The following is a 22,371-nucleotide window of genomic DNA, read 5'->3' as shown; positions in this document are numbered from 1 at the left end:
ATAAAGGAGAGATCAGACTGACACTTGGCAGGTATTCTTCTGGACAAAGATAGCAGAAGAAGAAAACTGGTAACAACCCTTACTGTTCTGCAGCTGCTGCAGGTGATCCCCAGGCAAGCAGGGCCTGGACTGGACCTCAGCAGACCTACAGGAGAGGGGCCAGACTGTTAGAAGGAAAACTGAGAAACAGAAATAACCTCATCATCAACAAACAGAACGTCCACTCAGAGACCCAATCTGAAAGCCAGCAACTACAAAGATGACAGGTGGATAAATCCATAAAGATGGGAAGAAAGCAGCGCAAAAAGGATGAAAACACCCGAAACCAGAACACCTCTCCTCCTACAAGGGATCACAACTCCTCACCAGCAAGGGAACAAGGTTGGATGGAGAATGAGTGTGATGAAATGACAGAATCAGACTTCAGAAGGTTGGTAGTAAGAAACTTCTGTGAACTAAAAGAACATGTTCTAACCCAATGCAAAGAAACCAAGAACCTTGAAAAAAGATTTGACGAAATGCTAACGAGAATGGACGAAATAGAAAGGAATGTAAGTGAATGGATGGAGCTGAAAAACACAACACGAGAACTTCGCGAAGCATGTGCAAGTATCAACAGCCAAATTGACCAAGCAGAAGAAAGGATAACAGAGGCTGAAGATCAACTCAATGAAATAAAATGGGAAGGCAAGAATAGAGAAAAAAGGGTAAAGAGGAATGAACAAAGTCTCCAAGAAATGTGGAACTATGTGAAAAGGCCTAATCTACATTTGATAGGTGTACCTGAATGCAACTAAGAGAATGAATCCAAGCTGGAAAATACTCTTCAGGATATTATCCAGGAAAACTTCCCCAACCTAGCAGGGCAGGCAAACATTCAAGTCCAGGAAATACAGAGAACACCACAAAGATATTCCTCAAGAAGAGCAACCCCAAGGCACATAATTGTCAGATTCACCAGGGTTGAAATGAAGGAGAAAATACTAAGGGCAGCCAGAGAGAAAGGTCAGGTTACCCACAAAGGGAAGCCCATCAGACTGACAGCAGATCGCTCAGCAGAAACCCTACAAGCCAGAAGAGAGTGGGGGCCAATATTCAACATCCTTAAAGAAAAGAACTTTCAACCCAGAATCTCCTATCCAGCCAAACTAAGCTTCATAAGTGAAGGAAAAATAAAATCCTTTGTGAGCATGCAAGTACTCAGAGATTTTGTCACCACCAGGCGAGCTTTACAAGAGCTCCTGAAAGAGGCTCTACACATAGAAAGGAACAACCAGTACTAGCCACTCCAAAAACATGCCAAATGGTAAAGAGAATCAACACAATGAAGAATCTGCATCAACTAATGGGCAAAGCAGCCAGCTAGCACCAAAATGGCAGTATCAAATTCACACAAAACAATATTAACCCTAAATGTAAATGGACTAAATGCCCCAGTGAAAAGACACAGACTGGCAAATTGGATAAAAAGCCAAAACCCATCGGTGTGCTGTATCCAGGAAACCCATCTCACATGCAAGGATGCACAAAGGCTCAAAATAAAGGGATGGAGGAAGGTTTACCAAGCAAATGGAGAGCAAAAAAAAAGCAGGAGTTGCAATTCTCATCTCTGATAAATTAGACTTTAAAGCAACAAAGATCAAAAGAGACAAAGAGGGACATTACATAATGGTGAAAGGATCAATGCAACAAGAAGAGCTAACGATCCTAAATATATACGCATCCAATACAGGAGCACCCAGATACATAAGGCAAGTTCTTAATGACTTACAAAGAGACTTAGACTCCCACACAATTATAGTGGGAGAGTTTAACACCCCATTGTCAATATTAGACAGATCAACCAGGCAGAAAATTAACAAGGATATCCAGGACTTGAACTCAGACCTGGACCAAGCAAGACTAATAGACATTTACAGAACTCTCCACCCCAAATCCACAGAATACATTCTTCTCAGCACCACATCACACCTACTCTAAAATTGACCACATAATTGGGAGTAAATCACTCCTCAGCAAATGCAAAAGAACAGAAATCATAACAAACAGTCTCTCAGACCACAGTGCAATCAAGTTAGAACTCAGAATTCAAAAACTAACCCAGAACCACACAGCTTCATGGAAACTGAACAACTTGCTCTTGAATGTTGACTGGATAAACAATGAAATGAAGACAGAAATAAAGATGTTCTTCGAAACCAACGAGAATGAAGACACAACATACCACAATCTCTGGGACACATTTAAAGCAGTCTCTAGAGGAAAATGTATAGCAATAAGTGCCCACATGAGAAGGAAGGAGAGATCAAAAATTGACACCCTATCGTCAAAATTGAAAGAGCTAGAGGAGCAAGATCAAAAAAACTCAAAGTCTAGCAGAAGACAAGAAATAGCTAAGATCAGAGCAGAACTGAAGGCGATAGAGACACAAAAAACCCTTCAAAAAATCAATAAACCCAGGAGCTGGTTTTTTGAAAAGATCAACAAAATAGACAGACCACTAGCCAGATTAATAAAAAAGAAAAGAGAGAGTAACCAAAATGATGCAATAAAAAACGATAAAGGGGATATCACCACAGATTCTACAGAAATTCAAACCATCATCAGAGATTATTACAAACAACTCTATGCACATAAACTAGTAAACCTGGAAGAAATGGATAAATTCCTGGACACTTGCCTCCTGCCAAGCCTAAACCAGGAAGAAGCCGAAACCCTGAACAGACCCATAACAAGGTCTGAAGTTGAGGCAGCAATTAAGAGCTTACCACCCAAAAAATGTCCAGGTCCAGACGGTTTCACAGCCGAATTCTACCAGACATACAAAGAGGAGCTGGTACCATTCCTTCTGAAACTACTCCAAACAATACAAAAAGAGGGAATTCTTCCCAAATCATTTTATGAGACCAACATTGTCCTGATTCCAAAACCCGGCAGAGACTCAACAAGGAAAGAAAACTTCAGGCCAATATCCATGATGAACATAGACGCAAAAATCTTCAATAAAATACTGACAAGCCGATTGCAACAGCACATCAAAAAGCTTACCCACCATGATCAAGTAGGCTTCATCCCGGGGATGCAAGGCTGGTTCAACATACGCAAGTCTATAAACGTAATTCACCACATAAACAGAACCAAAGACAAAAACCACATGATTATCTCAATTGATGCAAAGAAGACCTTTGATAAAATTCAATAGCCCTTTATGCTAAAAACCCTCAATAAGCTAGGTATTGACGGAACGTATCTCAAAATAATAAAAGCTATTTACGACAAACCATCAGCCAATATCATACTGAATGGACAAAAACTGGAAGCATTCCCCTTGAAATCTGGCACTAGACAAGGATGCCCACTCTCACCACTCCTATTCAGTATAGTACTAGAAGTTCTAGCCAGAGCAATCAGGCAAGAAAAAGAAATAAAGGGTATTCAAATAGGAAAGGAGGAAGTCAAATTGTCTCTTTTTGCAGACGACATGATTGTATATCTAGAAGACCCCATCGTCTCAGCCCAAAATCTCCTGAAACTGATAAGCAACTTCAGCAAAGTCTCAGGATACAAAATCAATGTGCAAAAATCACATGCATTCCTATACACCAATAACAGGCTTAAAGAGAGCCAAATCAAGAACGAACTGCCATTCACAATTGCCACAAAGAGAATAAAATACCTAGGAATACAACTAACAAGGAACGTAAAGGACCTCTTCAAGGAGAACTACAAGCCACTGCTCAACAAAATAAGAGAGGACACAAACAGATGGAGAAACATTCCATGTTCATGGTTAGGAAGAATGAATATTGTGAAAATGGCCATACTGCCCAAAGTAATTTACAGATTCAATGCTATCCCCATCAAGCTACCAGTGACCTTCTTCACAGAACTGGAAAAAAACACCTTAAACTTCATATGGAACCAAAAGAGAGCCTGCATAGCCAAGTCAATTCTAAGCAAAAAGAACAAAGCAGGAGGCATCACACTACCAGACTTCAAACTATACTACAAGACTACAGTAATCAAAACAGCATGGCACTGGTACCAAAACAGAGATATAGACCAAAGGAACAGAACAGAGGTCTCAAAGGCAACACAACATATCTACAACCATCTGATCTTTGACAAACCAGACAAAAACAAGCAATGGGGAAAGGATTCCCTGTTTAATAAATGGTGTTGGGAAAACTGGCTAGCCATGTGCAGAAAGCAGAAATTGGTCCCCTTCCTGACACCTTACACTAAAATTAACTCCAGATGGATTAAAGACTTAAACATAAGACCTAACACCATAAAAACCCTAGAAGAAAATCTAGGCAAAACCATTCAGGACATAGGCGTAGGCAAGGACTTCATGACCAAAACACCAAAAGCATTGACAACAAAAGCCAAAATAGACAAATGGGACCTAATCAAACTCCACAGCTTCTGCACAGCAAAAGAAACAGTCATTAGAGCGAATCGGCAACCAACAGAATGGGAAAAAATTTTTGCAGTTTACCCATCTGACAAAGGGCTGATATCCGGAATTTACAAATAACTAAAACAGATTTACAAGAAAAAAACTAACAAGCCCATTCAAAAGTGGGCAAAGGATATGAACAGACGCTTTACAAAAGAAGGCATACATGAGGCCAACAAACATATTCATAGGCGGGTGTTGAACAATGAGAACATATGGACACAGGGAGGGGAGCACTACACACTTGGGTCAGTTGGGGGGAAATAGGGGAGGGACGGTGGGGGGTGGCGAATTGGGGAGAGATAGCAAGGGGAGAGATGCCAGATGTAGGTGATGGGGAGGAAGGCAGCAAATCACACTGCCACATGTGTACCTATGCAACAATCTTGCATGTTCTTCACATGTACCCCAAAACCTAAAATGCAATAAAATAAATAAATGGAAAAAAAAAGAAAAAATGCTCATCATCACTGGTCATCAGAGAAATGCAAATCAAAACTACATTGAGATACCATCTCATGCCAGTTAGAATGGCGATCATTAAAAAATCTGGAGACAACAGATGCTGGAGAGGATGTGGAGAAATAGGAACACTTTTACACTGTTGGTGGGAGTGTAAATTAGTTCAACCATTGTGGAAGACAGTGTGGTGATTCCTCAAGGACCTAGAAATAGAAATTCCATTTGACCCAGCAATCCCATTACTGGGTATATATCCAAAGGATTATAAATCATTCTACTATAAGGACACATGCACACGAATGTTCATTGCAGCACTGTTTACAATAGCAAAGACCTGGAACCAACCCAAATGCCCATCAATGACAGACTGGACAGGGAAAATGTGGCATATATACACCATGGAACATTATGCAGCCATCAAAAACGATGAGTTTGGGTCCTTTGTAGGGACATGGATGAACCTGGAAACCATCATTCTCAGCAAACTGACAGAGGAGCAGAAGATCAAACACCGCATGTTCTCACTCATAGGCGGGTGTTGAACAATGAGAATACGTGGACAAAGGAAGGGAGCACTACACACTGGGGTCAGTTGGGGGGAAATAGGGGAGGGACGGTGGGGGGTGGGAAGCTGGGGAGAGACAGCAAGGGGAGAGATGCCAGATGTAGGTGATGGGGAGGAAGGCAGCAAATCACACTGCCACGTGTGTTCCTATGCAACAATCTTGCATGTTCTTCACATGTACCCCAAAACCTAAAATGCAATAAAATAAATAAATGGAAAAAAAAAAGAATTGGAAAAATTGATGTCATCAAGATGACACTTCAAATTGATCTACAGATTCAAAGTAATCTCTAAAAAATCCCAGCTGGATTTTGTGTGTGTGTGTGTGTGTGTGTGTGTGTGTGTTTGCAGAAATTGACAAACTAGTCCTAAAATTTATGGGGAAATGTAAGGGACTAGAATAGCCAAGGAGATTTTGAGAAAGAACACAGTTGGAGGACTCAAACTTCCCAATTTCAAAGCTTACTACAAAGCTAAACTTATTAACAGTGTGATACTGAACATAGACGTACATATAGATCAATGGGATTGAACTGAGAGTTCAGAAATAAGTACATACATTTATGTTTATCTGCTTTTTATGAGGGTGCCAAAACAATTCAATGGGGAAAAAGTAGTCTTTAAAACAAATGGTACTATACAAATGGATATCCACAATGCAATATAGTGAAGCTAGACTCCTACTTCACACCATAGACAAAAATAAACTCAAAACGGATTAAAGGCCTAGCTGTAAAAAGTAAAACCATTGAACTCCTAAAATAAAACCTATGTGTAAATCTTCATGACCTTGTATTAGGCAATAATAGTTTCTTAAATATGGCACCAAAAGCATAAGTAAACAAAGAAAAGTAGATATATTAAATTGTATCAAAATTTAAAATGTTTGTGATTCAAAGAATACTATCAAAACAGTGAAAATATAACATAGAGCATGGGAAAGAAGTATTTGCAAATCTTACGTGTTTGTTAAAGATGTGGTATTTAGAATATATAAAGAACGCTTGTACCTCAAGATCTAAAAGACAAGAATTATAATTTAAAATGGGCAAGAGATTTGAATAGACATTTCTCTGAAGAAGAAATACAAACAAACACAGGAAAAGGTGGCCACTGAGATTACTCATTAGATGCAAATCAAGAACAGAATGAGACACCACTTCACACTCATTAGGATGGCAATAATAATCATCAATCACGAGTGTGAATGGGGGGGCGGAGAAATCTGAACCCTTATACATAGCTGATGAGAATGGAAAACGGTGCAGCCACTATGGAAAACAGTTTTGCAGTTTCTCAAAACATTAAATACAGTCACGTGCTGCATAATGACGTCTCAGTCAGTGATAGACTGTGTGTAGGTGGGCCCACAGGACTGTAATGAAGGTGAATAATTCCTATTGTCTGGTGATATCATAACACAACACGTTACTCATGGGCTTGTGATGATGCTGGTGAGAACAAATTTACTGCACGGCCAGCCAGACAAAAGTACAGCATATGCAGGGCTGGGCGCGGTGGCTCATGCCTGTAATCCCAGCACTTTGGGAGGCGGAGGTGAGGAACTGAAGACCAGCCTGACCAACATGGTGAAACCCTGTCTCTACTAAAAATACAACAATTAGCCAGGCATGGTGGTAAGGGCCTGTAATCCCAGCTATTCTCGAGACGGAAGCACAGCATTGCTGGAACCTGGCAGGCAGAGGCTGCAGTGAGCTGAAATCACACCACTGCACTCCAGCCTAGGTGACAGAGCGAGACTCTCAAAAACAAACAAAAATCTTAACTGCAAAACAGCCTCAGGCAGGTCCTTCAGGATGGATGTGTCCTCGTCATTAAGCAATATGTGACTGTACAGTGTTACCATATGACCAAGAAATTTCACACCTAGGTATATAGTGAAAGGAATTGACCAGATGCAGTAGCTTATGCCTATAATCCTAGCATTTTAGGAGGCCGAGGCGGGAGGGTTGCTTGAGCCCAGGAGTTTGAGACTAGCCTGGGTAGTGTGGCAAGACCTCATCTCTACAAAAATTAAAATTAAAATATTTGCTGGGCATGGTGGCATGCACCTGTGGCCCCAGCTACTCAGGAGGCCAAGGTGGGAGGATCAATGGAGCCCAGGAGTTTGAGGCTGCAGTGAGCTGTTTTCACACCACTGCACTCCAGCCTGGGTGACAGAGTGACACCCTGTCTCAAAAAAAAAAAAAAAAAAAAAAAAAGAAAGAAAGAAAAAGAAAAAAGAAAAGAAAATAATTGCAGATATATGTCCAGAAAGAAATTTACAAACGTTGTACACAAATGTTCACAGCAGCATTCATTATTCATAATAGCAAAAAATTGGAAATAAGCCAAATTTCTATCAATTGGTGAATGGATAAAAAATGTGGTATATCCATGCAGTGGAATATTATCTAGCCATAAAAAGGAATGAGCTACTGATACATGCTACAAAACGGATGAACTTTAAAAATGCATGCTAAAGACACCAGTCACAAAAGGCCTCATGTTGTATGATTCCATATGTGTGAAATGTCCAGCACTGGCAGATCCATAGGGATGGAAAGTAGGTTAGTGGTTGTCAGGAGCTGAGGGTGAGGGGCCAGGGGACAGAGAGTAACAGCAGTGGGTGTAGGTTTGTTTCTGGAGTCACGGAAATGTGGAGTTAGTGGTGATGGCTGCACAACTGTGTTAGTATACTAAAAACCACTGAATTGCCCACTTTAAGAGCACATTTCAAGTTTTGTGAATTACATCTGAAATATAGATTTTTGGAAATGAAGGCAAAATAAGGGTTTTTTTCAGACAAAACTAAGTGAGAGATTTTGTCAGTGATAGACCTGCATCAAGCGATATAGGACAGTGAGGTTTTCAGGTAAAAGGAAAAGAATTCCAGATGGGGAGCATCTCTAGGTACTGTAGGGTGAAATGAATCACAACAGAAAGTCCTCTAAATATATTATTTAGGCCGGGTGCGGTGGCCCACGCCTGTAGTCCCAACACTTTGGGAGGTAGAGGCAGGTGGATCACCTGAGGTCAGGAGTTCAAGACCGGCCTGACTGACATGGCGAAACCCAGTCTCTACTAAAAATACAAAAAATTAGCCTGACATGGCGGCACACACCTGTAGTGCCAGCAACTGGGGAGGCCGAGGCAGGAGAATTGCTTGAACCTGGGAGGCAGAGGTTGTGGTGAGGTGAAATTGCAGCATTGCACTCCAGCCTGGGTGACAAAGTGAGACTCTGTCTCAAAAAGTAAATCAATAAATATATGAATTCTTATGATTATTAATTGCTTAACATACTAATGATATAACGACCATGAAACCCCAAAGGCAAGGAGAGGTGAATAAAGTTAAAGGCTACTGTACAAGAGGACTTCAAAAAGTTCATAAAAAATGGAATTCGAAGATAACGATGAAAAAATAAACTCTATTTCTCAACATAAATTCAATCAAGGTCAAGACACTTTTGTAAGTGACAACAGCGGGCATTTAGTCCATCTGTAAAGAATTGGGGGGTCCTGGGAATGAAGCCATATCAATGCAGTCTTTTTTACATTATTAGCTAAAGAAAAATGGGTGGTCGTTAAATATTAGGAAACAAAAAGAAGTCAGAAGGCACCAAATCAGAACTTTAAGGTGGCTGCCTGATTTCTCATGGAAACTGTAAAATTGCCCTTATTTGATGAGAAGAATGAGCAGGAGCATCGCAATGGTGGAGGTGCTTTCCTGGGCATTCTTCTGCTAAAGCTTCGGCTAATTTCCTCAACACACTCTCATAACATGCAGATGTTATTCTTTGGCTGTCCAGAAAGTCAACAAGCAAAACACCTTGAGCATCCCCAAAACCCGTTGCCATGACCTTCTCTCTTGACCGACCTGCTTTTGCTTTGGTTGAACCTGGGAGCCATTGCTCTGTCTTGGACGAACTCATAAAGCCACGTCTAATCTCCTATTACAATAATGTGAGGAAACGCTTCTGAATCTTGATCCCATTTGTTTAAAATTTCCATGGAAGTTTCTGCTGTTGTCTGCAGCTGATCTGTGCACAGCGGTTTTAGCACCCAGTGAGTGGGAAGTTTGCTCAACTTGAATTTTTCAGTCAGAATTCTGTACCCTGAACTGAGAGGTCTATGGCTTTGGCTACTCTTTGGGCTGTTAATCGTTGCTTCCTTCAATTAAGGCATGAACAAGATGAATGTTTCCTAACAAATTGATGTGGATGATCTGCCACAGATCATCACTGATTTCGCCATTCTTCCACCCAAGTTTCACCATAAATTTGATGTTTGTTCCTGCTTCAATTTTAGCAGAATTCATGTTGCAATGATAGGGGCTTTTTTTTTCAAATGGATGCCTTATCCTTCTGAATGCCTCAAACTAGATCCTGTTTACACGTGCTATAGCAAGTTAGTACAAGTTTATTTTGGTGTGAAAAAAGTTGAGCTTCATGAATCGTTTTTTCATAATCTGAATTTTCCATGAACTTTTGGAAGAATTCATATTGCGTAAGAAGTGACAAACGAATAAAGTAGACCCTAATAATAATAATGACTATGCATGTTATAATCTCTAAGATAAGCACAAAAAGAATTATAAAAGAAGGTACAATGAACAGACGAATAGGAAACATGGAATAATAATTTTTAAAACTTGATTGTCTACAAAATAGAAAAAAGAAGAAAGCCTAGGTAGATCAAAAAATAAAACAAATAGCAAGATGGTAGACATAATCTCAGACACATCTGTGCTTTCATTGATGTCTGAAATAAATGACAATCTTAATACCAAAACTTGACATTAAAGGAAAGTAGATTACAGGTCAATCTTTTCCATAAATAAGATGCAAAATATCTGAAACAAAATATTAACAAATCAAATCTAATAATATGTACAAAAATAGATAACTTATTATCATATGGGTTTATTTCAGGAATATAAGGTTAGTATGATATTTGGAAACCATAATCAATTTCACCACATTAACAGAATAAAGAAGAAAATTTATATGATCATATAGGAAGTTCAGAAAGCACATTTAATAAATTGCAACACACATTCAGGATTTTTTAAACCTGTCAAAACAGCAGAAATAGAGGAGTCTTCTTTAATCTAATTAAGATTATACACACACACACACACACACACACACACACACATAGCTAACATTATCCTTAATTGTGAAATATTGAACTCTTCCTCCCTGAGGTCAGGGTGAAGACAAAAACATCTTATACTAGAGGCACTACTTAACATAATAAAGTAAGAAAAATAAACTTTTAATTTATAAAGACTAGAAAACCGTGTGTTTAAATTACAAAAGAATTGAGGAACCAGAAAAGTCCACTATCCTCAACAAATAAACTATTAGAATAATAATTGTTAAACAAAGAAACTGAAGTTGAGATCAATATACAAATCTATCATGTTTCTAATGATCAGTAAAATTGACAAAACCTTAGTTAAATTAAAAAAAAAGAGAGAAGACTCAAATTACCTAAAATTAGAAATGAAAGAGGAGACACTGCAACCAATTCCACAGAGATGAAAAGGATTCTAAGAGACTGCTATGCACAATTATATGCCAACAAGTTGGATACTTCAAAAAAATTAATAAATTCCTATACATGTACAACCGACCCAGACTGAATCATGACAAAATAGAAAATCGAAACAGACCTAAACTAGAAAGGAGATTGAATCAGTAATTAAAAACCTCCTAGAAAAAAAAAAAAAAGCCCTAGCCCAGATGGCTTCGTTAGAGAATTCTATCAAATATTTAAAGAGTCAACACCAATCCACCGCTAACACTTACAAAAAACTGAGCAGAAGGAAACACTTCCAAGCTTATTTTATGAGGCCCCAATATCAAAGCCAGACAATGATGCAAGAAACCAAACTATAGACCAATACTCTTGATGAATACTGGTGCAAAAATTCTCAACAAAATGCTAGCAAGCCAAATTTCACAACACATTAAAAGGCTATAGGATTTATCTGAAGCATGCAATATCAGATAAATGTAATACATGAGGCTCATAAGACCTGAAACTATAAAACTCCTAGAAGAAAACATACAGGAAAATCGTCATGAAATTGAAACGAGCAATGATTTCTTGTATATGATACTAGACGCACAGGCAACAAAAGCAAAAACAGATATATGGGACTATGTCAAACTTTAAAACTTCTGTTCGGCAGAGGAAGTCATCAGCAGACTCAAAAGGCAACCTATGGAGTGGGAGAAAATATTTGCAAACCATACATCAGATAAGGGGTTAATATCTAGAATATACAGAATATCCCTACAACTCAATAACGACATAAAAACAAATAACTCAATTTAAAAATCAACAGATGTGGTGGTTCACACCTGTCATCCCAGCATTTTGGGAGACCGAGGTGGGGGGATCACCTGAGGTCAGGAGTTCAAGACCAGTCTGCCCAACATGATGAAACCCCATCTCTACTAATGAAAATCAGCCAGGCATGGTGGTGGGTACCTGTAATTCCAGGCTTCATTAGAGAATTCTATCAAATATTTAAAGAGTCAACACCAACCCACCGCTAACACTTACAAAAAACTGAACAGAAGGAAACACTTCCAAACTTATTTTATGAGGCCCCAATATCAAAGCCAGACAATGATGCAAGAAACCAAACTATAGACCAATACTCTTGATGAATACTGGTGCAAAAATTCTCAACAAAATGCTAGCAAGCCAAATTTCACAACACATTAAAAGGCTATAGGATTTATCTGAAGCATGCAATATCAGACAAATGTAATACATGAGGCTCATACAGGAGGCTGAGACAGGAAAATTCCTTGAACCCGGGAGGTGGAGGTTGCAGTGAGCCAAGATCGAGCTACTGCACTCCAGCCTGGGTGACAGAGCAAGACTCTGTCTCAAAAAAAAAAAAAAATAGATAAAGGCCATGAACAGATATTTCCCCAAAGAAGATCAGTAAATGGCCAGCAGGCATATGAAAATATCCTCAACATAAGTAATCATCAGAGAAATATAAACCAAAACTACAATGAGATATCACCTCGCACCTGTTAGGATGGTCATTATAAAAACAAAACAAAGCAAGTGGTGGTGAAGATGTGAGGATTGAAACCCTTGTGCACTTTTAGTGGGATTGTAAAATGATGCAAAACTTTTTAAATTTTTTTAAAATTAAAAAATAGAAGTACCGGCTGGGCGCGGTGGCTCAAGCCTGTAATCCCAGCACTGTGGGAGGCCGAGGCGGGTGGATCACGAGGTCAAGAGATCGAGACCATCCTGGTCAACACGGTGAAACCCCATCTCTACTAAAAATACAACAAATTAGCTGGGCATGGTGGCGCGTGCCTGTAATCCCAGCTACTCGGGAGGCTGAGGCAGGAGAATTGCCTGAACCTAGGAGGCGCAGGTTGCAGTGAGCCGAGATCGCGCCATTGCACTCCTGCCTGGGTAACAAGAGCGAAACTCCGTCCCACAAAAAAAAAAAAAAAAAAAAAAAAAAAAAAAAAAAGTACCAGCTATAGATCCAAAAGAAATAAAAACAGCATCTTTGCACACTGATGTTTATTGCAGCATTATTTATAATAGCCAAGATGAGCAAGTAACCTAAATTTATTGATAGATGCATGAATAAAGAAAATATAGTATATACATAATGAAATATTATTTAGCCTTTAAAAAGGAGGAAGTCCTGTCGTATGTAATAACATGGATACATCTTGAGGACACTATGTGAAGTGAAAAAAACCAATTGCAGAAAAACCCCAAATACTACATTGTATCACTTATATGTTGTAGCTAAAGTAATCAATCTCATAGAAACAGAAAGTGGAATGGTGGTTGCCAGGGACTGGGGGAGGGAGAAATGAAGAATTGTTGTTCAATGGGTATAGAGTTTGACCCATGCAATGTGAAAAAGTTCTAGATATCTGTTGCAAACCAATGTGCATACAATTTACAATAGTGTACTGTACATCTAAAAACTGTTGAGGGTAAAAAAATCTACTGGCTAATAAAATCCAAGCCTGGAACACCATGCTTTGCACTACAATACTCTCTCTTATTAGATTAGCAGAGGAAAAGATCCATAAACATCACAAAAGCAAAGAAAGGCAGGAAGCCCTCAACCGATGGTCAGATGAAGTGGGCTGGGTTTAACAGCTATTTCTTTCTACATCTGGAACTTTAGCTTTAAAAAGTGTTAATAAAATTGTAAAGTATAAAAACTCATTATATTTCTATGCACTAAGAACAATCAAGAAATTTTAAAATTATGCAATTTACATCAGCATCAAAAAATCAAATATCCAAGAAGGAATCTAATGAAAGATGTACTAGACTTTTTTTTTTTTTTTTTTTCAGATGGAGTCTTGCTCTGTCACCCAGGCTGGAGTGTAGTGGTGCAATATCTGCTCACTGCAACCTCTGCCTCCCAGGGTTCAAGCAATTCTCCTGCCTCAGCCTCCCAAGTAGCTGGGATTACAAGCATGCACCATCACGCCCAGCTAATTTTTGTATTTTTAGCAGAGAAGGGGTTTCACCACGTTGTCCAGGCTGGTCTCGAACTCCTGGGATCAAGTGATCCACCCACATTGGCATCCCAAAGTTCTGGGATTACAAGTATAAGCCACTGCACCTGGCTGATGTACAAGACTTCTACACAGAAACTTACAAGACATGACTAAGAAAAATTAAAGAAAATATAAATAAGTGGAGGTACATACTATGTTCATGGGTTGGAAAATTTAATATTTTAAGGATGCTAGTTCCCTCCAAATTGAACTAAAATTTTAATAAAATCCAAAATTTCAAAGAAAAAATATCCCCAGCAAGATTTTCTTTGGTGGAAATTGATGAGGTAGTTCTAAAATTTATACAAAAATGCAAAGGACTGAAAATAGTTTAGAAAATTATGAAGAAGAATGTCAAGATTTATTAAGTAACTTAGTAAGTATGGCATTGTTGCAAGGAAAAACAAACTAACCAATAGAAAAGAATAGAAACAATAGGGATAAAGTCATGTATTCAACCACTTGATTTTCAGTAATTCACCAGTGCAAGGCAGTAGAGAGAAAACATGATATTTTTCTTAAATGATGGTATATTAATTGAATATTGATATGGAAAAAATAAACCTTGACCCCTGACTTACACCATATAGAAAAATAACTACAGATAGACTGCAGACCTAAATTGGAAGGTAAAACAATAAATTATCTAGAAAAAAACATAGGATAATATTTTTATCACCTTATTGCAGGCAACACTTCTTAAGAACACATTGAAAGCTCTGGCCATAAAGAAAGACTGATAAACTTCATTAAAATTAAGAATTTTTGTTGCTCCAAAGTTTCCATTAAGAAAATGAAAAAGAAACTGAAAGGGGAAGAGGGAAAGAATTTTATATATATATAATATTTATTATAAATTTACATATATATGTAAATTTATAATATAATATAAATTTATTAATTATAAATTTACATATATAAATTTATAATAAAATATATACAATTTTTTACTTATAAAAATAAATCTATAAATATTATATATATATATATATATATATATATATATATACACACACACACACGTAGAGAGAGAGATAAACACAAACATTCTGGCAAGAGTGTAAATTGACACAACCGCTATAGAAAACTTCTGCTAAGCAGTGACTCAACATTTCTGTTTCCAAGTTATATAACCAAAGAGAAATGCAACCATATGTGCACAAGCAGACATGTACCAGCCTGTTCATAGCAGCATTATTTACAACCTCCCCACACTGGAAAGAACCCAAGTTCTTGGTTTCCCTGTATCTTTTTTCTGTCACATGATTGAGTAATGGGGTCTGTCTAGTTCCTCAAGTCAGCCATTCTCTCCAAGGTGACCCAGGTGGGGACACGGGGCTGAAAGTGAAAGGTGGGGAGTGAGGTAAAAGTAAAATGACCCTGTTTCCCATAGGGATCACAAAGAAATGAAGCGGGTGAAGAGGGACTCCCCAGAAGTGCCAGGAACAGGAGCCAACAGGTCACCAGAAGAGGAAGTGTTAAGGCGGAGGGACTTCCCGAGGGGGAACATAGAAGAAAGAATGCCTAAGGTTATCCCGGGTCTGCAAGGACTTCTGCCTACCTGCTCTCCTGCTGGTCCTCCTCTCTGACCTTCCTGCTACAGCTATAGAGCTGTGATTCCTCCAACTCCATTCTCACTCCAAACATGTCATTCCATGGCTCTCTGTTGTCCACAAGAGAAAACTTCAAATTCCTTGTCTGGTATTCAAGGCATTTCAGGATCTAGCTCCCAGTATTCATCCTGGGCTTCAGGCTCACCAGACCACTGACAGCCTCACCAACATGACCCATTCACTTAGCTTCTACACCTGTGCACATGCTGTTTTAGCCACTGGAACTCTCTGCCCTTTTTGGCTGTCAGCCTCCTACTCAGTCTTCAAAATTCCATTCAAGTGGCAGCTCCTCTGTCAATCTTTGACCTCTCCAAAGAGCATGAGTCACTCCTTCCCCTGGGGTCCACCCTCCACATAGCACATAGCTCACGGTGTTTTCATCTACATTCTGGGCACCATCTAGGCAGGAACAGTATGTCTCTTGGTTACCGCTGAATCCCCAGTGACTAACCAGTGTCTAACACACAGTGGGTGCTCAAAACATTTGCTACATGAGTGACTAAATGAAAGAAAATGCTTTCTGTGGGAATGACTTGTGAACAAACATTATCCTCAGTGTTAAAACCTATGTAGACTTGTAGACTGTACAATCCTAGGTTAAATCTTACCCTTTTTGACCCCTTTTTCTGGAGTTCAGGGGATTGAGAGCCTTAGGTATTTGGTGAGGATAAAAGTTTTGTTGTTGTTGTGTTTTTTGTCTTTGTTTTTGTTTTCTGAGACGGGGTCTTGTTCTGTTGCACAGACTAGAGTGTCGTGATGCGATCTCAGCTCACTGCAACCTCCACCTCCTAGGTTCAAGGGAGTCTCCTGCCTTAGCCTCCCATATAACTGGGATTACAGGCATGGGACACCACACCTGGCTAATTTTGTATTTTTAGTAGAGACAGGGTTTCACCATGTTGCTCAGGCTGGTCTCGAACTCCTGACCTAGGTGATCCACCTGCCTTGGCCTCTCAAAATGCTGGAATTACAGGTGTGAGGCAAAGCTCCCGGCCGAGGATAAAAGTTTTAATGCTTCAGCCTTTTTTCCTATGTCAGGGCCTTTGTCCACGCCATTCTCTGTGCCTAGAATGCTTTTCCGCAGCCTCCTTTCTCATCCTCAGGTTTCAGGTTCGGTGCTGCCTCTCCAAAGAGCCCATCCCCCCTGTCTGAACTGGGTCTATGCCACAGATCTCTGTACCCACACCCCCTAGTTTGTCTCCTTCATAGCAAGTGTAATATGAGGAATAGTTTTGTAAATGTCTCTGTGTATGTGTTTATAATTTGTTTCTGTACTGAAACATAAGCTACCAGAGTTTGGGTAATTGACCTGTTTTGTTCAGCACAGTAACCCTAGTACAGAGAAGGGGACCTGGAACACAGTAGGTGCTCAATAAGTAGCTGAAGAACAATGGTGAATGAATGAATGAAAATGAATGAATGAATGAATGAATGAATGGGGCTAAGGATGAGGCAGCCCTGGGGGTCCTGATTTCCTCATCAGCTTCCTCACTGTCTGTAGGAACTCCCCCACAACCCCACCTCAGGCAACACCCTCCGTTCCAGGAGTGTGAATAATCACGACTAATGTCATCAGATTAGTAAAAAGGAACTTTCAAAGAAGGACAGTGGGCTGCCCAGGGTCACACAGTGAGCTCTCATCTCAGTGAGTTCTCAGGCTGGGGAAGAACCAGCCAGGTGCTCCTGGATCAGAAAGGAGACTCTGTCACTCACTCACAGTGGGAACTGGGCTGTATCTCTGCCTTTCTCTGAGCCTCAGTTTTCCTCGTCTGTGGAATGGGGGCAGCAGGCTTAGCCTGGCTGGGAAGTGTGAGGCAGGGAAGCGTGGTTAGTGTTAGGGGTGTGGTTAGGGTTAGTTGCTTTCATCTTTTTTTTTTTCCCGATGGCAAGGGGTGGGTTATGGGTGTCTGAAGACAGGTATGTTGGGGACCTCAGGCTTACAGCTTAATCAGTAGAAGCTGAAGGTGAGAGGAAGGGCCTTCTGTTCCCCAGCTCGTGCAACCTGAGGCTGTGCGACCTCTCAGCCTCTCTCTCCTAGCCAGGCAGTAAATATTAGCTCCAGCAATCTTTCCCTCCTGGCACCTCTTCCAGCCTGTGTAACCTCTCCTAGCTGAGGAGCATGAAATCCCAGCCCCTGCAGTCCCCGCTCCCCACCCCCGCCGCCTGTGCAACCTTGATCTCTCTGCAAGCCCTGTCATCCCGTGCAGCCTTGCCCAAACCTTGCAACCTCTCAGCCTCTGCAGCCAGATCTCACTCCAGCTCCCTTTCCTCCAGCCCAGGAGGGGCTGGGTGTAGAGCAGTGGAAGGGGGCTTTCAAGTGTGACAGCTAGAGGCCATGAGGTCGGGACGGGGCTGGCCACCCACCCTCTCTCACCCCTCAGCTCCCAGCAGCCCCGTCTGCCTGCCCTGGCCCTGGCCATAAAGGACTGGTGTTACTGATTCATTCTGGGGAAAGTTGGCAAGCCCTCGTTCTAGTCAAGCCCACTTGGCAGATGAGGAAAAGAAGGCCCAGAAAGGCACAGGGCCTTGTCGTGTTCACACAGCGAGTGACAGCCCAGGCCTGAGCTGGGAGCTGGGTTGGGGCACTTACCCCACTTCCCTGGGGACAGTGGGCACCCCTGAGGGGCGGAGGTGGCCAGATCCTTCCTGGGGGCTGCAGAGACCAGCAGGCTGGGTTCCAGACACAGATGTCCTGGGCAGTCGGGGGCCCTCCATGGGGCCCCTGACCCCCAGCCTGGGGAATATTCTCAGGTCGTCACAGAAGTTCCAGATTTACTCAGAGGTCTCATTTTAGCTGTCATGAAAAGTCCCTTTGGCCTGGGGCCAGGGCAGGGAGTGGGGGTGGTGGCACCTGCGAGCCAGGGGTGGGGGTGGGTTCCTCCCAATGCCCCTCCCCCTCCCCCTCACTTGTCCCGGGGCTCTGGAGGACAAGTAAGGAGGGCATGTGAGGAAGGGGAGTGAGGGCGAGAAGACCCTCTTTCTGGAGGAAGCACCTGTTCCTCTCTGTTCGCTACTTCCTTCTAGATGGTTCCCTGAGTGACCCTAGAAAATCCCCACCCTGCTCTGAACCTCAGTTTCCCCATCTGTAAAAGAGGAAAGCAGAATCATCACAAGAGCTCTCATTTATAAAGGTCTGGTATATGCCAATATGACGAATATTTATGATTTTTATTTTGTTAACTGTATTTTCGCAGCTAAAAGCAAAGGGCTTTTAAATATTTAAAGTAAAACATAGGACCGTAACAGTGGCTCATGCCTGTAATCCCAGGACTTTGGGACGATGAGGTGGGCAAATCACTTGATCCCAGGAGTTCGAGACCAGCCTGGCCAACATGGTGAAACCCCATCTCTACTAAAAATGCAAAAATTAGCCTGGTGTGGTGGCGTGTGCCTGTAGTCCCAGCTACTCTGGAGGCTGAGGCAGGAGAATCGCTTGAATCTGGGAGGTGGAGGTTGTAGTGAGCCGAGATCAGGCCACCCTACTTCAGCCTGGGTGATACAGCGAGACTCTGTCTCAAAAATTTTTTTTGAAAAAGTAAAACATAATAGCAGCCCCTTCTCATGAGCTGCCTGTGCCCAGCTCTTTTGCCTTCGTCATCACGCTGGCTTTTTCTCTCTGTGCACCCCGGAGCTTCAGGACCTAGGGAGGTGCCTGGACCATGGCAGATATTCAATAAGAACAGGCCGATGAAGACCTGTGCCTGTCCCCATGGAAACAGACCTAAGACAGTCATCCTTACTCCTAGTCCCACTCTTACAGGTACAGCAGCTGAGCTTCAGAGAGGGCAAGCGGCTTCCTCAAGGTCACACAGGTACTCAGTGGTGGAGCTGGGACTTGAACCCAGCTCTGACCAGTTCTACAGCTCAATGTCACAAGGGGTGGTGTGCTTGGAAGCCAGGTCCAGTGCCCCCACCTGACCGTGGGGACCCCTTCCCTGTTGTGTAGAGAAGGGCCCTGCGTCTGCCTGTGAGGATGCTAGCTCCCCTCTCTGGCTGTGGAAGGAACGGATACCCCTCCTTTCTTTCATTCATTTATTTATCAGGCACCCAGCTGGTCCTGATGCTGCAAAGAAGTAGGTTCTTCCCAGAGCTTCTGGTGACCGGCTTTTTCTTGAATGGTCCTCCTCCTTCGGTATCCACCCCCAACTCTACTGCCCACAAGCCCCTACCGGCTCTAATCCCCACCTCCCTGCTCCTTCTCCTGGCCTGAAGCCAGCTTCGCCGGGCAGCAGGGAGCCTGCAGTCTGAGCTCAGGGCCGTCTTCACCTTGCTCTCCCACCTCTCCTGGGCCTGGATTCCGGCCACCTCCTATCACAAGGGCCCTTAGCTACCTCCACTGCAGGACTGCGTAAGGATCCCGACAGCCTGCTGGCAGGGGAGTGGGCAAGACAGGGGCATCGCGGAACCCATGGTGGGGAGTGGGGGAGGAGGACCTCTTTTCTGGGGGCTGCCCGTCCCGTGGGAATGAATGCCCAGCCATCCCCATCCAATGCTGCTTCTCAGAAGCCACCCAGAACCAGGAGTCTTGTTTACATGCTATTCTGTCTAGCAGGTGGTGACCTTGTTGTCCTACAGACTGGCGTCCAATCCCAGCTTCGTGTCATCCGGTCACAGCTAACCTGGGGCAAGGTTGTCCCCACTAAGCCTCACTCTCCTCATCTGTGAAATGGGCTGAATGACGCCACCCACTTCACCTGGTGAGGACTATGGGAGACCCTTAAGTGCCTACAACGTCGTGAGTTGGCACTGGGGGGGGACAAGAACCAGGTGGCTGGGGTAGGCGGGACCACAGCAACCTGAGGGTGTCCCTCAATCTGTCACTGTTGGAGTCTGGCCCTTCTCCATGGGCTCAAGGCTTCTCATGCCACAAACTCCCTTCCACAAAGGGAAAGGGCCAACTGGGAGTGCAGCTCTCACCCTGTTCTGCCCTGAAGGCCCCACAGCCAGCCCCACAAGGGTGGAGCTACCTTGGTCCCCATTTCACAGGTGAGAAAACCAAGCCTTCTTGAGGCTAGAAGCAGAGAGATTTGCCCAACTTCGCTGAGCGAGGAAGGCGCGTGGCCTGGTTGTGACCCGGCAGGTTTTCCCCCATTCCACCATGTGCTTCTGAAAGTCCCACTCTCCCCCCAGGGAGGCACAGATGTCCTCCTCACAGCAGCCTCCTGGTTTTGAAGCCTCCACACCTGGCCTTCTGCCTTCACTGAGCAGAGACGTCATTCCTGCGGCAAGTCCCAAGTTCCCACTCCCCAGGACTCCTCCACCAGGAATGTTTCCTCCTTTCCCATCCTTCAGGGCTCAGCCTCCACTGACCTCCCCACTCCCCTCTCCTCCACATGCACACTGGGTTAGCCTCTTACCATCTGATCCATTCCCCGTGCTTCATGAGAAAGATCCAGTGACAGCTCATGGGGTTACCTGGTTTGACTGCCCACCCTGCTACAGCCCGGTTGAGTCCCCAAGGGAAAGTCACTGTACCTCTCGCAGCCTCATTTGCTCATCTGTGAAATGGGCACACCAGCCCTTGTTTTGAAGGATTGGGTGGAATCAAGATGGTAAAACACAGAACCTGGCACAGAATGGGTCCCATCAGGCTCTGCACCCATGCCCATCACCACCCGACTCAGCTGCCCAGAATCAGGTGATTGACACATTATGTTTGGCCTGAAACTGGCTCTCCTTCCAGGACCCCCTGCCTTTTGGAGGCCAGTTTTCAAGGCAGGGGGTCATCTCAGCCACACCCCTGCTGCTGGGTCCCCGGGCATCCTAAGCTGTGCTGAACAAGAGACCCCAGCCTCAATTCTGCCCAGCCTCACTGCATGAACATTCTTTGCCTCAGCGTCCCCAATTGTGCCTTGGGCACGTCCTCTGAGGCCTCCCACTGTGACGCTAGATGCAGCAGGCAGGGAACAGTCCCTCCTGGGCAGAGAAGGCACCCTGGTCCCAGCGGAGAACCAGGGCTGGAGTTACCTTCTGTTTCAGCTTCCTTCTCACAAGTCCATTCCGTGTGCTGGGGGCAATCTGATGGACTTCTGGGGGAGGCAGCTGGGTTCAGCGTAGGGGTGACAGATGAGGGTCTGAGAAAGAAGGCAGGGGCCGGGGGTGAGAATCCACACCCAGGCCGAGTCACCAATCAGGCTGTCATAAGACCTGTCGCTCCGATGACGGGCAGCTGGGCCTCCAAGCAGGTGTCCCACAGAGCAGTAGAAAGAGGAAGGGGACGGGAGGCGGGTACCAGGCGGCCTCGGCAGGGATGCGCGACGCGGCTGCGTGACTGTCAGCCACGCTCAGGGAGAGGCAGGCAGATGGTCAGCCGCCGAACTTACGGTCACTCAGCAGAGAGACGCCAGCGGGTCTGTCCGAGGCCGCTGGCTGCCACCCAGCCGCGTGTGCAGAGTGGGGAGGAAGGGGAGGATGTGGTGAGCCGCTCTCCGCCGGCCCCGCCCACCCCGCCCACCCGCAGCTGGGCCCTCGGGGAGGGAGTGACAAGGAGATGAGGGGGGCCTGGCCCCACAGCAGGCACCCGCTGTCACCAAAGGTCACCTGCAAAGAAGACATTTGGGGCCATCGGGTGACACTTGCCTCTTGGGGAGCTGTGATCTCATCCCCCCAGGCCTCTCCGTCATGACTCACGAGGCAGGCAGAGCGGCCTGGAGCCACCACAGAGCGCAGATGTGGAAACCGAGACCA

The 22,371-nt window shown here is 43.5% G+C and overlaps 1 protein-coding gene across 2 annotated transcripts in view; it reads right to left on the bottom strand.

Moving 5' to 3' along the window:
• The window catches only part of IL21R (interleukin 21 receptor), a 51,213-nt gene extending 29,092 nt beyond the window's left edge, over positions 1–22,121 (bottom strand). The window contains exons 1-2 of one of the 2 annotated variants that reach the window (XM_032243021.1): positions 22,008–22,121; positions 21,652–21,758 (exon numbers count right to left, since the gene is read on the bottom strand). The gene's annotated coding sequence lies outside the window, so the exon portion shown is untranslated. Of the gene's footprint in view, positions 1–21,651 lie in introns of both variants that reach the window. The other variant, XM_032243023.1, reaches the window with a different exon arrangement.
• Between the last annotated feature and the right edge of the window lie 250 nt (positions 22,122–22,371).

The sequence above is a fragment of the Sapajus apella genome, unplaced genomic scaffold, assembly GCF_009761245.1.
Source record: "Sapajus apella isolate SASKATOON/1434 unplaced genomic scaffold, GSC_monkey_1.0 scaffold51, whole genome shotgun sequence".
Classification (NCBI taxonomy): domain Eukaryota; kingdom Metazoa; phylum Chordata; class Mammalia; order Primates; family Cebidae; genus Sapajus; species Sapajus apella.
The sequence above is the reverse complement of the archived record's forward strand: the minus strand, read 5'-3'. Positions and strand labels throughout refer to the sequence as shown.